Source organism: Hemicordylus capensis, chromosome 2, assembly GCF_027244095.1.
Source record: "Hemicordylus capensis ecotype Gifberg chromosome 2, rHemCap1.1.pri, whole genome shotgun sequence".
Taxonomy (NCBI): Eukaryota; Metazoa; Chordata; class Lepidosauria; order Squamata; family Cordylidae; genus Hemicordylus; species Hemicordylus capensis.
The window spans coordinates 337,696,445-337,708,606 of NC_069658.1; the positions used below are offsets into that span (position 1 = coordinate 337,696,445).

Here is a 12,162-nt window from a genome sequence, read left to right on the forward strand (position 1 = left end):
CCCCAGAGCTGGTGTCTCCAGAGATAGCTCCTCAAGGCCTGAGCTTCCTGAGAAAGCACTCATGGAATCTGAGCTCACTGTAGAGCTGGCCTCTCCCACATGAGCACAGCCCGTGGTATTTGCACACCAGTGCCTGCAACAGGATTAGCAAGAACAGAGTGGAGGAGAGTGTCAGAGGACAGAGTGAAGGAGAAATGAAGATTGTTTTCATCCTGAAGACAGAGGAGGCAGCAAGCTTGTATTTCTCTCCAAAAGAAGATATCAAGAAAGGAAATTGATTAATTAACCAGCAAGGGAAAAAAAGGGAAAGGAGAAGCTAAGTTTGTTAGTGCTAGTAACTTTCTAGGGTTTGATTTCTGGCTAGAAGTGTGTGGTTTTGACAGAGGAAGAGCAGTTAGCCTGAGTGGGGGATTAACTCCAGGTGAGTGACTCAGCTTGTGAGGGATCACATTCCTGAGGAGAGTCAGATTGCCAGCAGATCTTGAAGACAAAGTTCAGACCAGAGGGCGTTTGTGGACGTGGGTTTGGAAATAGATATCGAATGAATTTTGCAGGAGTTTAACGGGAGATTGGCAGGGAACTTTGTAGGAAGGAAAACAAGTCATCCCCATTCATCACAGAGGAGACACACAGCACAAGGATAAGGTGGGCACCCAACTTTTCGTAATTTTCCTGGAGAACAAAGCTTAAAACATTTAATTAGCTGACACTTGCACCCAATACAAAGCTTCAAGTGAACAAGCCCTATATATATTCTAAATAGCCAATCAAACCAGTTATGAAGGTAGAATGCCAGCAATAAAGGGGGTGCTTCCCGATGTAATGCACAGAGTGTTGTATGTATGACTATCTGCCTGAGGGGCGGAAGTCCTCCTGGATGTGTGCTCATTACAAGGAACTCCTGGTTCACAAGGAATGTTCGTTCCCTTGAAACCAAGGTGGCTGACTTGGAGAAGCTCAGAGAAGCAGAGAGGTGTGTGGATGAGACCCTCAGGGATGTACAGAGGCATCTCACTACCAGGCTGACAGTGCTTCTGCTGTCATGGAGAATGAGGGTTTCAGGGAAGGACATCAGTCTGATGAAGAGGGGAACACTCCCTTAGCAGGGACCCCTTCCTTGGGGTGATGCACCCATATTCTCCCACACAGAGGATACTCCTCCAGGGGTGGGCTCTTAGTAGTGGGTGATTCAGGGGCATAGAGAGATGAGTGTGTGACCCATGTGTAGACCGCATGGTGACTTGTCTGCCTGATGCGAAGGTTGCAGATGTCATGTTGCATCTAGGTAGGCTGTTAGGCAGTGCTGAGGAGGAGTCAGTTGTTGTGGTGCACAGTGGCACCAACAATGCTGGGAAATGCAGTCGGGAGGTCCTGGAAGCCAAATTTAGGCTGCTAGGAAGCATACTGAAGTGCAGGAGCCCCAGAGTAGCGTTCTCTGAAGTGCTACATGTTCCATGTGCAGGGCCAGTGAGACAGATGGAGCTGAGGGATCTGTGTGTGTGGATGCGACGGTGGTGCTGGGAGGAGGGGTTTAGATTTGTTAGGGACTGGGATACATTTTGGGGCAAGCGAAGCCTGTACAAAAGGAACAGTCTCCACTTGAATCAAGATGGAACCAGACTGCTGGCTCTTAAAATAAAAAAATCACAGAGCACCTTTTAAAATGACACCTGGGCGATTGCCGACAGGAACTGGGTGGTATCTGGTTTGGCAAGCAAAATCCCTTAGGTATGAGGATGCAAATCTTTCAGGTAAACCAGAAGGGGACAGAGTAGAGCTAGGAGTTGACAGCTGGCCAAAAAAGTCAAATGATGGTAAGGGGGATAGCACATGCCAACACCAGGTGAGGAACTCAGTGTATAGGTGTCTATATAGCAATGCTATAAGCTTCCGAACAAAGGTGATCTGGAGTGCTTGGTTATTAATTAATTAAAACCGATATAGTGGGTGCAAGGGAAACCTGGTAGAATGGTAAGAACCAGTGAGACATAGTTATTCCTGGATATCAATTCTACAGAAGGGATAGGGAGGGGAGGATTGGGGGAGTAGCTGCACTGAATATTAAAGAAAGAATAGATTCCAACAACTAGAAAACCTAAGAGGACTGGAGACCTCCACAGAATCATTATGGTTGACAATACAAGAACCAAAAGAAAATGTGTTACTAGGGACGTGCTATTGCCCTCCAGATCAAAATGCTGAGAGTGAGACAGGGCAGTAATAATGGGTGACTACCCACACATTTTGACTGACTGATTGATTAAGTAATGTCAAGTTGGTGTCGACTCTTAGTGACCACATAGATAGATTCTCTCCAGGATGATCTGTCTTCAACTTGGCCTTTAAGATCTCTCAGTGGTGCATTCATTACTGTCGTAATCGAGTCCATCCACCTTGCTGCTGGCCTTCCTCTTCTTTCCTTTCCTTCAACTTTCCCCAGGATGATGGACTTCTCAAGGGAGCTGGGTTTTTGCATAATGTGTCCAAAGTATGATAGTATGAGCCTGGTCATTTGTGCCTCGAGTGAAAATTCTGGATTGATTTGTTCTATGATCTATTTGTTTGTTTTCCTGGCTGTCCATGGTATCCTGGGTTGATCCATGGTGACTCTGGGTCGGTCACTGGACTCTTGGTTTAACCTGCCTCACAGGCTTGTTGATGCACATAACCATATATGCTGCTCTGAAGTTCTTGGCAGAAGAGTAAGATATAATGTAGGAATAAACAAACTGCAATCAGACCACAATTGGGATCTTGGCAACCACAAATTTTGGCTCGGCTGCTAATAGTGCATGAGCCAACAGGGGTGGTCAGTACCACCTGGAGAAGACCAATGCTCATTGTGATTTTTGACTAGGTTTACATTCCCAGAGGTGATAGCATTGCAGTATTTTCCTAGATAGCGTTTCCTAGATAGCATTGCAATATTTTCAGCTAGCAAAGTGTTTGCACACTTTTACCGTCCTGACCATCAGGCCTGCAGTGGCCACATTTTCAGTGTTTTAAAAGCTTTAATGCTTTTTTAAAAACACAAAAACCAATACAGAACTTGGTCGATGTCAGAGGAGTGGAAACAAAAATTGACAGGAAATGGGAGGAGAGCTGGTCTTGTGGGAGCAAGCATGAATTGTCCCCTTTGTTAGGCAAGGTCTGTCTTGGTTTGTATTTGAATGGTAGACTACATGTGTGAGCACTATAAGATACTCCTGTTGGGGGCTGGAGGCATAGCTTAGTGGAATCTATGGAGAGGAAAGCTGGTCTTGTGGTAGGAAGCATGACTTGTCCCCTTAACTAAGCAGGGTCCACTCTGGTTGCATATGAATGGGAAACTAGAAGTGTGAGCACTTAAGATATTCCCCTCAGGGGATGGAGCCGCTCTGGGAAGAGCAGAAGGTTCCAAGTTTCCTCTCTGGCTTCTCCAAGATAGGGCTGAGAGATATTCCTGCCTGCAACCTTGGGGAAGCCACTGCCACTACTGGTCTGACTCAGTATATGGCAGCTTCCTATGTTCCTCAAAAGTCTTCTCCAGCACCAAAGTTCAAAACGACAGGTTACTTACCTGTAAATTGGGTTCTTCTAGTGGTCATCTGTGTTCTTACACAATTGGGCTTTGCGTCTGTGCAGAGACCTTGGATATTCTTTATCCTTCCCTAGAGGTTTTGGCGGGAGCTCAGCCCCCTCAGGTTATATACGGCTGCATGGGCTTCCTTCCCCAGTCTTCTGAGTCCATGATCTGAAAAAGACTACAGAGGGGAGGATGGGTGGGCGTGTAAGAGCACAGATGACCACTAGGAGAACCCAATTTACAGGTAAGTAACCTGTCGTTCTTCGACGGGGTTTCTGTGCTCAACACGATTGGGTGCATAGCAAGCTGCACCCTGTGCCAATCTTACCTGGAGATGAGAGTCAGGCCAAGAGTGACTGCAACACTGCTCGGCTCAAGGATGCATCCTTGTGAGCGCGTATATCCAGGGCATAGAGTTGCATGAAAGAGTGTTCAGAAGCCCACGTGGCCACTTGACAGATAACATCCAAAGGAACGGAGCCTTCAGAGGCTGCAGAGGCAGATACCGCTCGAGTGGCGTGAGCTCTGATGGATTGAGGGAGTGGCTTCTTGGCCAATTTGATAACACAGAGTGATGGTACACACTACCCAGTGGGTTATAGTCTGTGCTGAAGCCTGGGTGCCCGTTAGGACCAGAGTGCATCACGAACAGGAAGGGTGACCTGCGCCAAGCAGAGGTTCGTTGCACATAGAAGGCCAGGGCGCGGCGGACGTCCAGAGCATGGAGGCAACGCTGGGAGTCATCAGACGTGTTGGGGAAGAACACTGGTAGAGTCAGAGGTTGAGAGCAGCGAAAAGCAGAGACCACCTTTGGAAGAAAGGCAATGTTGGCGCAAAGGACGACCTTGTCCCTGTGAAAGAAGAGGTAGGGCGGGTCTACTCGTAGGGACCCTGAGTTTGCTTACCCGCCTGGCCGAGGTAATAGCAATGAGGAATGTGACTTTACAAGAGAGTAAGTTGGGAGAGACGGACGCCAGAGGTTTGAAGGGGGCACGCATAAGGCATGCTATAACCAGGCTGAGGTCCCACGTAGGAGTCATTGTAGGTGGATCGGGGTAGAGGTGTGATAGACCCTTAAGGAATTTCTTAGTGACAGGGTCCTGGAACCAGGACAGGGAGCCTGGAGGAGCGTGTGTAACTATGGCCATGAGGTGCACCCGGAGGAAGGTAACATAAGAACAGCCCTGCTGGATCAGGCCCAAGGCCCATCTAGTCAAGGATCCTGTTTCACACAGTGGCCCACCAGATGCCGCTGGAAGCCACAGGTAGGAGTTGAGGGCATGCCCTCTCTCCTGCTGTCACTCCCCTGCAACTGGTACTCAGAGGCATCCTGCCCCTGAGGCTGGAGGTGGTCTTAAGCCCTCCAACTAGTAGCTGATGATAAACCTCTCCTCCATAAAGTTATCCAAACCCCTCTTTAAAGCCATTCAGGTTGGTGGCTGCCACCACATCTTGTGGCAGAGATTTCCACAAGTTGATTATGCATTGTGTGAAAAAGTACTTTTGTTTGCTGGTCCTAGATTTCCTCGCAATCATTTTCATGGGATGACCCATGGTTCTAGTGTTGTTTGAGAGGGAGAAGAATTTCTCTCTATCCACTTTCTCAACACCATGCATGATTTTATAGAGCTCTATCATGTCTCCCCGCAGGTAAGCTTGAGACCTGACTCTCTGAGGTGTAGAAGGTAGGAGCAGATGACTTGGGAGGACACCTGTGAGACGGGAATCATCCTGGAATCCAGGAACTTGGAGAAGCGGGTCCATTTGTGCCCATAAGCCTTAATCGTGGATGGTTTATGCGTGGCCAAGAGGACTCGTCGTAGATTCAGAGGGAAGGAGGCCGGATCCACCAAGCCATCAGGTGAAGGAGGTGTAAGTCTGGGTGGAGAAGTTGGCCGTTGTGCTGGCTGAGCAGGTTGGAATGTCCGGAAGGTGCGTGTAATGGCCGTTGGAGGTGAAGCAGGTGGGAAAACCACCAGGGGGTGATCAGGAAGCATTACAGGTGGTCTTGCGAGATCTTTTGAAGCACCCTGGGGAGCAATGGAATGGGTCGGAACAGATAAGCGGAAATATGTGTCCAGGGAATTGGTAGAGCGTCCCCGAGAGAGTGGAGACAGATGCCTGCTCTTGAACAATAGAGGCAGCACTGTGCGTTGCACTCTGAGGCGAAGAGGTCGATCTCGGGAGTGAACCATGTATGAAAGAGGAAAAGCAGAGTGTTCCTGTTGAGACGCTACTCGTGGGAGTGCTGGACTGTTCTGCTGAGTGTCCGCCTGAGTATTCAGGACACCCTGTATGTTTGCCACTGAAGGGGTTATTTATTGATTTATTTTATTTATTGTTAAATTTATATACCGCCTTTCATTAAAGCAATCCCAAGACTGTTTACAGCAAAAAAAAATTAACACAAGATGGTAAAAAAAGACACAATTAAAATATTAAGTGGGGAAAAAATATTAAACAATTCTGATTAAAAAAATTAAAACAAAAAGCATAAAAGCAATAAAGATTATAAAGAGCAGCAGCAGAGAATCAAATAAATGCCTGGGCAAACAGCCAAGATCTTACATTTTTTCTAAAAGCTGTGATGGAAACCGAGGAGCGAATAACCACCGGGAGCGCATTCCAGAGTCTGGGGGCAGCAACAGAGAAGGCCCTGTCCTGCGTGCATGACAACTGGGCCTCCATCATTGTCGGCACCCAGAGCAGAGCCCCCTCAGATGACCTTGTCAAGTGGGGAGCAAACCTTGGGAGCAGGCGGTCCCTCAGGTATCCTGGGCTCAAACCGTTTAGGGCTTTAAAGGTCAAAACCAGCATCTTGAATTGGACCTGGAAACAAACTGGTAGCCAGTGCAGCTCTTTCAAAATGGGTGTGATGTGTTCCCACCGGGCAGCTCCAGATAAAACCCTAGCTGCCGCATTTTACACTAGCTGCAGTTTCCGGATGTTCTTCAAGGGCAGCCCCATGTAGAGCGCGTTACAGTAATCCAGCCTTGACGTGACTAAGGCATGGGTAACTGTGGCCAGATCTGCCTTCTCGAGACAGGGATGCAGCTGGCGCACTAGCCAAAGCTGTGCAAAGGCACCCCTGGCCACCAACTCTGTCTGATGCACCACAACCAAATCTTGCTGGAGAGGCAGAGCAGGGAGGAGGAGGAGTTCCCCCTTGCCGGTTCAGGTAAGCTTTCACGGTAGTGTTATCTGTCTGAATGAGAATAGTAGAGCCCTGTATAAGCGGAAGGATACCCTTCAGGGCCTTGAATATGGCCCAAACTCCAAGAAGTTTATGTGATGGGTGGCTTCTAAAGGAATCCAGAGGCCATGGAGGCAGAGGTCGTGGAGGTGGGCACCCCATCCCGAGTTGGATGTGCCTGTGGTGAGAGTGAGGCTGGGTGAAGCTGGGTCTCTGAGGATGAAACTGAGAACCCACCGCGAGATTGTCGGGGTCGTTCCTGATGGAGCGAAGGACCTGGTAGGGAACCTGTAGAAGATGTGAGGACGGTTCTTTGTGTGGAGCGAAGGAGCGTATGAACCACTGTTGAAGCACTTGGGACCGTAAGTGGGCATGCTGCAGGACATGCGTGGTAGACGCCATGTAGTCTAACATCTGTTGAATGGTTCGGGCTGATTGTTGGGGACGAGACAACATGGCGGCGGAAAGATTCAGGATAGACTGAATTCTCCGGTCTGGGAGGAAGAGGTGTGCAGTGGTGGAGTCAAACAGAAGCCCTAGGAACATATTCTGTGACGAGGTGAGTTTGGATTTTTTGTAATTGACTTGGAGGCCCAGAGCGGAGAGGAGGGCTATGGTGGTGTTGAGGTAGGCCTGGAGGGTCCAAGGGTCGCCAGCCACCAGGAGCCAGTCATCGAGTAAGGGAATACTTGTATCCCCTGTTGCTGGAGGTGAGCTACCACTGGGGCAACACACTTGGTGAATACATGGGGCGCTGAAGCAAGCCCGAAAGGTAGTGCACAAAACTGAAACATCTTCCCTGCCACTTGGAAGCAAAGGTAGCGGCGATGTTGTGGCCGGAATGTGACATGGTAATAGGCGTCGCTAAGATCCAGGGAGGCGAACCAATCCCCTTTGTGGAGAAGGGAGAGGATAGTGGGGATGGTAGCCATCCAAAAGCACTTGTAGGTGACGCACTTGTTCAGGTCCCACAGGTCTAGGATGGGACGCAGGGAGCTGTCTGGCTTCGGTACAGTGAAGTACGTGGCGTGAAAACCCTGGGAGTCTGGGTTCCAAACTTGTTCTATTGCTTGTTTGGTAAGGTCCACCTCGGCAAGGAGGACCGGAGTGGGGTGAGTGGAGACCGGAGGACTGAAGGGGGGGGCAGAGAAATCAATTGCGTAACCTATCTGTATAATGGTGAACACCCAAGAGTCTGTTGTGATCTTCTCCCAGGCTCTGAGGAAAGGGGAAAGTCTTGTACCCCACCTGAGACGGGGGACAGAGTCATTGTTGTTTGTTGTTGCTGGGAGAAGTTTGAGGTCGGGGTGCCAAGGCTCGATTGGAGGGAAAGGGGTTGCGTTTATGGTAGAGCTGAAAATGGGGTTGCCGAAAGGAGAGGTCTGGTTGCGGTGTAGGAGCATATTTTTGTTGGGTCTGACTTTGCTGCCAACGAGTTTGGTGAAAAGAACGGTACGATGGAGGTTGGTAGCTCATAGATTTAGCAGTATTTTTAAGGCATTGGATCTTTTGCAGTGTTGTCAGTTTTTTCACCAAAAAGGGCATCACCCTCAAAGAGCAGGTCCTCTATACGAGATCTGGCCTCCGATTTTGTTCCCAAGACCTTAGCCAAGAATGTCTGCATATGGCAACAGAAGTAGCAAGGATTCTAGATGCGCATTCAGTCACGTGGTGTGCATTGTGTAGTTGCTGTTCGGTAAGTTGTGCAGCTTCCCACAGGAACACTTTAGCTGGTTCCTTATGCTCGGTGGGTAGATGGTCCAGCAAAGGAGCTATTCGTTCCCACAGGAAATGACTGTAATTGGCACTGTAGGCCTGGTATGTGGCTATTCTGAGATTTAACGTGGAAATAGAGTAAAGTTTCCTGCCATAAGAGTCTAATTTCCTGCTCTCTCTATCAGGTGGTATAGATGTAGAAGTACCACGGGCCTTAGACAGCGAAGATTCCACAACCACAGAATTGGGTGTTGGGGTGGCGCTTGAGGAAGGCAGAATCCTTGTCCCTTGCTGAGTGGACCTTATAAAAATTATCCAGTTTCTTCGCGGATTGTAGTAGAGAGGAAGGCTTGTCCCAGAAGGACCTTGTGGTCTTCAGTAGAGAGGAGTTAAGTGGGAGTGAAACAGGGGCCCTGGTATCTGCTTCGATTAAATGGAACAAGGGGTCAGGTTCTTCTGTGTCCTGCTGGGACATCTGCACTCCCAAAGAATTTTCCATGCGCGTTACATAATCTACTAACAGCCTATAATCCTCTGAAGGATAATTTGGACTCCACTCAGTGAGAAATTCTTGTGGAGCCTAGCGACACAGGCTCTGAAGAGGTGGAGGCTACCTCAGGATCTTCAGAATCTGAGCTCGAGCCCGAAGAAGAGTAGTCTTCATTTGGTACTGACAAGTCTCGAACCCGTGAATCAACACGGTCCCGCTGGAGAGGTCACAAGGTAGATGGAAGTTGCATAGGGTGGTTCTGTAGTGGAACTGGTGGGGGAAGCAGTGAGGTTGAGCGGAGGTGGAGGTCTCGGAGGAAGGTGGAAGGAGTGGGAACAGTTCTGAGCTCCGGAGCAGGCGTCCCACTGGTGCAGCTGAGACTGAGAGGTAGGTTGTGTGGAGTTGCAGTAAGAAGTAGCCGCAGTAGGAGGAGGACAGGTACTCAAACAGTCCCGGGAGTAAAGGTAAGTAGAGCGCGGGTGGAGGTCTTTGAAGTCCTGTTCGAAGTCAGCCTCCGACCAAGCATCAGGTTCATAGACAGCGTCATGTTCCTTGGCATAGTCCTGCAATGGTTTGTTGGGTTTGGAGGGAAGCTCAGACTCATAGACTGGATCATGCTTTCGGCCTGTACGGTACCTAGAGCCGTACTTTGGAGGCAACACTCAGTTGCAGACTAAGTAGCCAACGCAGCTTTCCATGTCTTTGGGGCAGGGTCGATCTGGGATTGGGACTTCCTCTTAGGGGGATGGTCATTGTCCTCACGAGCCTTCTTTTTCTTCTTCTTTTGTTTTATAGGCTGAACAGCTGCAGAGGTACTCAGTACCGAAGTCTTCGGGATCGAGACAACAAGGTCAGAATGGAGTGAAGGATCCGAAGAGGGTTTTTGAGCCCTAGGCTCCGAAGGCAACGTGGCCTCGATATCGATGAGAGCCGGCCCCAAAGGGGAAGATAGCGGCTAGAAGCGCGAGCCCTGATGCATGTTGGAAGGTGTTTGTATATTCGCGGGCTGCACAGAGGTGGCTGAAGATTTCAAGGCTTGTTCCCACAACCAAGACAGAAGGTGGGAAGTCCGGTTTTTTTGTGCCTGCTTGGTAAAGTTTTTACAATGCGTACACAAGTCTACACAGTGCTCCTCTCCCAGACAAAATAAACACCGGCTGTGGCCGTCCAAAACTGGGAGTTTTGCCCGAAAACAAGCACAATGTTTGAAAATAAGTTTAGTGGCCATAAGCTGCGGAACGCCAGTGAAATGCCAAGCCCCGAGGGACTAGGGAGTGGAGGAGGCGGGGAGGGAACAGAAGGAAATAAAAATGCTAATGTGGAAAGAGGGAACTGAAAATAAATGGAAGATAAACAGAAGGGAAAGGGATAAGAAATTCTCAAAAACTCTCCAACTCAAAGTACTCACAAGAAGTTGATTTGTCCGTGGATGAAAAAAAGACCAAGGAAGGAAGCCCGCGCAGCTGTATATAACCTGAGGAGCTGGAGCTACCACCAAAACTTCTAGGGCAGGATCTAGCTTAAAGAATCTTCGATGAGGTCTCTGCGCAGGCACAAAGCCCAATCGTGTTGAACACAAGAGACCATGTTGAAGAAGCATCAATACTTTTTCTATCTTGCTTCTTCAAAGTCCAGCTTTCGCATCCATACAGTGTCACGGGAAAAACCATTGTCTGAACGATACTAATCTTTGTAGGTATAGACATGTCACAGCATCTAAATATCCTTCCCAAGGCCTTCATTACAACCCTACCAAGTGCTAGTCTGTGGCGTATTTCTTGACTGCTGGATCCTTTACTGTTGTTGGTCAATCCTAAAAGACTGGGTAAATTCACATTCAGGTAATGAAAGAGAGACCAAATTTCTAGACATGCTAAAATGACTGTGCCTTAGAACAGATAGTCATGGAACCAAACAGAAATGGCAACCTTGGACTTAACTCTGAGTGGTGCCTGGTGTGGATCCTGGTTTGGTTTATCCTGGTGTGAGATGTCAGAGTTGCAGAACCATTGGGCAGCAGTGGCCATAGTGTGTGAGCCAATTCAGCATATACAGTGAGGGAAATAAGTATTTGATCCCCTGCTGATTTTGTCCGTTTGCCCTCTGACACAGAAATGACCAGGCTATAATTGGAATGGTAGGTTTATTGTAGCTGTGAGAGACAGAACAACAACAAACAAACCCTCAAAAGCCCAGTGCCCAAAAGTCAGCGATGGATTTGCACTGTAGTGAGGGAAATAAGTATTCGATCCCCTATCAAGCAGCAGGTTTCAGGCTCCAAGGTGTCTTTTCACTATATGCAGGTAACGAGCTGAGATGAGGATCACCCTCTGTAAGGGAGTGCTCCTAATCCCAGCTTGTTACAGTACCTGTATAAAAGACACCTGTCCATAGAAGCAAGCAATCACTCAGCTTCCAAACTCACCACCATGCCCAAGACCAAAGAGCTGTCGAAGGATGTCAGGGACAAGGTTGTAGACCTGCACAAGGCTGGACTGGGCTACAAGACTATCGCCAAGCAGCTTGGTGAGAAGGTGACTACAGTTGGCACGATAACTCGCAAATGGAAGAAACACAAAATAACTGTCAATCTCCCTCGGTCTGGGGCTCCATGCAAGATCTCACCTCGTGGAGTTGCAATGATCATGAGAATGGTGACAAAGCAGCCCAGAACTACACAGGGGGAACTTGTCAATGATCTCAGGGCAGCTGGAACCATAGTCACCAAGAAAACAATTGGTAACACACTACGCCGTGAAGGACTGAAATCTTGCAGTGCCCGCAAGGTCCCCCTGCTCAAGGCAGCACATGTACAGGCCCGTCTGCAGTTTTCCAATGCACATCTGAATGATCCAGAGGAGAACTGGGCGAAAGTGTTGTGGTCAGATGAGACCAAAATCGAGCTCTTTGGCATCAACTCAACTCGCCGTGTGTGGAGGAGGAGGAATGCTGCCTATGAGCCCAAGAACACCATCCCCACCGTCAAACATGGAGGTGGACACATTATGCTTTGGGGGTGTTTTTCTGCTAAGGGGACAGGACACCTTCACCGCATCGAAGGGACGATGGACGGGACCATGTACCGTCAGATCTTGGGTGAGCACCTCCTTCCCTCAGCCAGGGCATTGAGAATGGGTCGTGGATGGGTATGCCAGCATGACAATGACCCAAAACACACAGCCAAGGCAACAAAGGAGT

At 48.9% G+C, this 12,162-nt stretch overlaps 1 protein-coding gene and 1 long non-coding RNA gene across 4 annotated transcripts in view; one reads left to right on the forward strand and one right to left on the reverse strand.

The window, feature by feature from the left end:
• The window catches only part of GALNT10 (polypeptide N-acetylgalactosaminyltransferase 10), a 114,724-nt gene that overhangs the window by 37,510 nt on the left and 65,052 nt on the right, over window positions 1–12,162 (reverse strand). The gene's annotated exons all lie outside the window — the stretch shown is intronic.
• LOC128342384 (uncharacterized) lies at window positions 210–10,926 on the forward strand. Its single transcript, XR_008314948.1, has 3 exons — window positions 210–645; window positions 5,216–5,426; window positions 9,760–10,926. It is a non-coding gene; the product is annotated as an uncharacterized LOC128342384 (long non-coding RNA).